This window comes from Salmo salar, chromosome ssa11, assembly GCF_905237065.1.
Source record: "Salmo salar chromosome ssa11, Ssal_v3.1, whole genome shotgun sequence".
NCBI classification, from domain to species: domain Eukaryota; kingdom Metazoa; phylum Chordata; class Actinopteri; order Salmoniformes; family Salmonidae; genus Salmo; species Salmo salar.
Window position 1 is genome coordinate 10,013,050 of NC_059452.1, and position 5,542 is coordinate 10,018,591.

Sequence of the window (5,542 nt, forward strand, 5' to 3'; positions counted from 1 at the left end):
CTGTCAGCATATTTTTGTGCCCATATTCACTTATTTGGGGGTCTGTTAACTATCTACGTGTATATTCCTGAGGAAAGAGCATAACAAACGACCCTAACTACTGCCATTTCACCCATTCCTTCTCGGAGCTCTAAGGTAAGCACTGTGCTCAGTGTTCATATTGTATGTGTGTGAGCTTCAATGACAAACACAATGGCTGGTTTTAATGATTTTCCCTATATGGTTGTATTTATCCTACAGTCCTTTTGCTGCCATGTTTGTGTTCAAGTTCACTGTGGGTCTCCTGACCCTGATGCTGGTGTCTGCCTGGGTTGAGGAACTGACTGAGGTGAGTGACACAGGATACGAAGCTACCATGCCATAAGATTGCTGCTTTGCTAAACTCAATCGAACAGTCAACGCATATTCAAAGTAAGACTGGAACCTACTGATACCCCAGTAACATTGGGACCTTAAAAATACTTCACACAATAAATAAAGTGAGCTCCAAAGTTATTAGAGTTTTGGCTATATACTCCAGCATTTTCAATTTGAAATTATAAAAAGTCTATGTGATGTGGGTAACCATGTGGCTCAGTTGGTAGAGCATGGTGTTTGCAACGCCAGGGTTGTGGGTTCGATTCCCACGGGGGACCAGTACGGAAAAAAGAAATGTATGCATTCACTACTGTAAGTCGCTCTGGATAAGAGCGTCTGACTAAAATGTAAATGTAAAAAATGTTAGCGTGCAGACTGTCAGCTTTAATTTTCGGGTATTTTCATCCATATCGGGGAACCGTTTAGAAATTAGAGCACTTTTTGTCAAAACGTGTATTATGTGTATTAAAGTAGTAAAAAGTGAAGTATTTGGTCCAATATTCCTAGCACATGTGACTACACATTTGTTGGATGCATTTGCTGTTTGTTTTGGTTGTGTTTCAGATTATTTTGTGCCCAATAGAAATGAATGGTAAATCATGTATTGTGTCCTTTTGGAGTCACTTTTATTGTAAATAAGAATAGAATATGTTTCTAAACACTTCTACATTCATGTCAATGCTACCATGATTACAGATAATCCTGAATGAATCGTGAATAATATCATACCCCCCCAAAAAATGCTAGCCTCCCATTATTGTAATGGTGAAAAGTTAGCATGTCTTGGGGGTATACTATTTGTGACATAGATGAAAATACCCTCAAATGAAAGCTGACAGTCTGCACTTTAACCTCATAGTCATTGTATCATTTCAAATCCAAAATGCTAGAGTACAGAGCCAAAACAACAACAAATGTGTCACTGTCCCAATACTTTTGGAGCTCAATGTATATTCATGTATTGTGTTCTTCATGAGTAAATATACTCAATGTTAATTTTATATGTATTCTCCTTTGTCATTGTCTGTATTTTTTCACGTTGTCATCCAAAGTTCGAAGGTGAGAAAAAACTGTTTTGGCACTCTCACATTACCAAGCATATAAATAATAAAAACAATGTCATGTCATGATTTAGCAGACTTAACGGATCCAATGTTCTTTCTTATAGAGAATGTTGTGGAAGAAGACACCTCTACTGAGCTCTCTGTTGGTGAGCTGCTGACCAGAGCCGACAGGGACCTCAGTAAATTGGTTCAATGCTCAAGGAATAAAGAGAATGCAGATTCATTATTTGGGTCTAGCACCCAGAGTAACATGTTCTCCATGTTCTTTACCCAAGCCCCCGAGGCCGATGAGCCTACTCTGATGGGTGACATTGCCATGCCCTCTGAGAAGAACGCTAACCCCTGCACTGCCACTGGGTCTTTGGCAAAAGTACAGTGATGGAAGAATCTGGGTGCCCTATGTCATTGCCAACACTTCTGTAAGTGTTCGCTTTTGTATGTTGAGATATTGCACAAGCAATACAATAATTTCACTACAATCATTTTGTCAGGGCTTTCTGAAGGATCGGACCAATCCGCAGCATGATCGTAGTTCCACATCTTTTATTGAATCGTGAAACCGAATGCCATATACAATAAACTTGAAAATACAAAACAATAAAGCCGTGACGCAGAGCAGGAAAACACACTACTCACAATTAACAACCCACAGCATACAATAAGAAAACCCCCTACCTAAATACGATCTCCAATCAGAGGCAACAAGAAACAGTTGCCTCCAATTGGAGATCAACCCCAAACAACACCCGACATAGAAACAGAAAACCTAAAACCCACAACATAGAAATAACAACACAGACTGTCAAACAAACACCCCCCTGTCACGCCCTGATCCATCTACTATAGAAAATGACCTCTTACACTGGTCAGGACGTGACACATTTCCCTATCTCTTGTTGTTAATTTGATCTCTATAACAGCATCTCGTGAGATCGCCATCATCCAGCGTGGTCTTGACTTCTTCGCCGAAACCACCTGCGTCTGCTTCTTTCAGCGCCAGAACGAGAGGGACTACCTCAGCATTGAGTCTCGCAGCGGGTGAGCATAAATTTCAATAACATGATTAAACAATTCGAATATCACATCAATACATATGTAATTGAATTTCCCTTTGAGGATCATAATCCATGCAATATTTGTTTTTGCAAACCTGCACTGTCAGGTGATCCCCACCACTTTTATCTCTTATGAACCCATTACCCTGAGGTTTCCTAAAACCCTTACAATGAACTAGATGATTAGGGTAGGCCCCATTTCTGGCATTGGATTGGTGCACCTTGACCCTCTGCTCTGCTCTTCTCCCCAGATGCTACTCCTATGTTGGCCGTCAGGGTAATGCCCAGACTGTGTCTCTGGCCGGTCAGGGCTGCTTGTACCACAACACCGTCCAGCATGAGCTCCTCCATGCCCTGGGCTTTAACCATGAGCAGACCCGCAGTGACCGTGACAACCACATCCACGTCTACTGGGAGAACATAATTGATGGTCGATACCATGCATTTATCCTGTTTGCCTTTAATTGACTTTCACTTTACATGATAAGAAACTGCCTCTATCTCTAACTGCTAATTCTAACAAAAGACAATGGATTTGTTAAATTGTATATTTTGGGGGCTGCATCATACTTGTCAGCCAACCTGCTTTTTGTTTTATGAGCTGTTGAGTCATCTATAGATATCTTCTATGGGCTACGTGGGATGCTAGCGTCCCACCTGCGGGACACAGCCAGTGAAATATCAGGGCGGCAAATTCAAAAAAACAAATTGTCATAATTCAACTTTCTCAAACATACACTTCTCCTTGATGTAACCACATTGTCCGATTTCAAAAAGGCTTTACAGCGAAAGCAAAACATTAGATTATGTTAGGAGAGTACATAGACAAAAATAATCACACAGCCATTTTCCAAGCAAGGACATGTGTCAATAAAACCCAAAACACAGCTAAATGAAGCACTAACCTTTGACGATCTTCATCAGATGACACTCCTAGGACATTATGTTACACAATACATGTATGTTTTGTTCGATAAAGTTCATATTTATATCCAAAAACAGCATTTTACATTGGCGCGTGATGTTCAGAAAATGTATTATAGAAAATGTATATGTTCAGAAAATAATTATAGATAGACTACTTCTGGATGCAACCGCTGTGTCAGATTTTAAAATAGCTTTACGGAGAAAGCAGATTTTTCAATATTCTGAGTACATAGCTTGCCATCACAGCAAGCTATACAGACACCCGCCAAGTTCGATGTCACCTAAACTCAGAATTAGTATTATAAATATTCTCTTACCTTTGCTGATTTTCGTCAGAATGCACTCCCAGGACTGCTACTTCCACAAGAAATGTTGTTTTTGTTCGAAATAATCCATATTTATGTCCAAATACCTCCGTTTTGTTTGTGCGTTCAGACCACTATCCAAAGGCATAACGCGCGAGCGCGGTACCAGAGACGAAAAGTCTCCATTACCGCACTTAGAAGCATGTCAAACGTTGTTTAAAATCAATCTTTATGGTATTTTTAATGTAAAATTGCGATAATATTCCAACCGGACAATAGCATATTCATTCAAGAAGAAAAAGAAGGAACCGTGCGCTCGCGGGATCGCGCATATCCAATCCCTTTGTCCACAGGCAGTCCACTGATTGACTGAGCTCCTATTATCTGCCCAGTGACAGGAGAATGCTGAAAGAACTTTCTGAAGGCTGTTGACAGCCAATGGAAGCCTTAGGAAGTGCAACGTGACCCCACAGAAACTGTAGTTTCGATAGAGAATCAAAAGAAGAACTACAAATCTCAGACTTTCCACTTCCTGGTTGGATTTTTTCAGGTTTTTGCCTGCCATATGAGTTCTGTTATACTCACAGACACCATTCAAACAGTTTTAGAAACTTCAGAGTGTGTTCTATCCAAATCTACTAATAATATGCATATTCTAGTTTCTGGCCCAGAGTAGTAACCAGTTTAATTTGGGTACGTTTTTCATCCGGCCGTGAAAATACTGCCCCCTACACCTCAACAGGATATAGAGTTGTTCATTTCCGTTATCTATTGTTGTTTAATTTCTCTTTAATATTGTAACTGATTGATCATGCTCATAAAGTGGGGTGAAACACAGCCTATCAGCTCTATGAACATGAAGTACAACTTCGACAAGATCGCCACCCTGAACCAAGGAACTCCCTATGACTACAACTCTGTCATGCAGTACGAGAGGTCAGCTATGTGATGTCTTTCTAATAATTAAATATTTCTGGAATGGACTCCTATTATACGTAACGTTCCATCCCTTCCTCAGTGTCCTTTCATTCAGACCAAGATATACAGTACTGTAGCTTCAGCAGTGCCATTGTTTAGGAGGCCTAAATTGTGTTGCATTGTGATTTGGTGTGGTTACAGGTACGCCTTCTCCAAGAACAACCGCCCCACCACGGTGCCCTTCCCTGACAACAACAACGTGTCTTTCGGCGAGGCCACTCAGATGAGTAAGAACGACATTGACAGGCTGAACAGGCTGTATGGCTGCTGTGAGTACTGCCACACTAAACGATTTACTGTACATGGGTTTGGATGATTAAAATCTAGGCCAAGGTTGCGTGACCGGATCAAACCTCCTCGTTCCACCCCCTTGGATGCCTCTTCCCCAGAGCTAATATATCTAGAGCTTAATAACAATGTAAGAATTGTGAAATTGAGGGTGGGAGGATTTATCACACTGGACATAGCTTTATGTGTATGCTTAAATAATCACTCTTTTTTCTCCTTTCCCCCCAATAGAAACAGTTGGATACCTGTGGTCTCACTTCCGATGGACTCAAGATCATTCCGCTGGTAGAACTATTAGAATGACATTTGCTTCAAAACATCAAGGCTGTGCGACCTCTAATAATCGCAATAAAAATCTGATCAACTGAAATCAAAAGCTAATCTAAGTTGATCATTCCATTTCAGTACAGTTCTCCAAATATGTGCCCATACAACACGCTTTACTCAACATAAGTATTATAATGCTTTGAACAATTATTACAGCAACTATGGAACATCTTCACTGTAACCCCAAACAGAAACATTTGTGGGCTGTGTTGAATTGTTTTATAACAAACACAATCATAAA

At 40.4% G+C, this 5,542-nt stretch overlaps 1 pseudogene; it reads left to right on the forward strand.

The window, feature by feature from the left end:
- Positions 1–253: 253 nt before the first annotated feature.
- LOC106562026 (hatching enzyme 1.2-like) lies at positions 254–5,277 on the forward strand (annotated as a pseudogene).
- Positions 5,278–5,542: the final 265 nt, after the last annotated feature.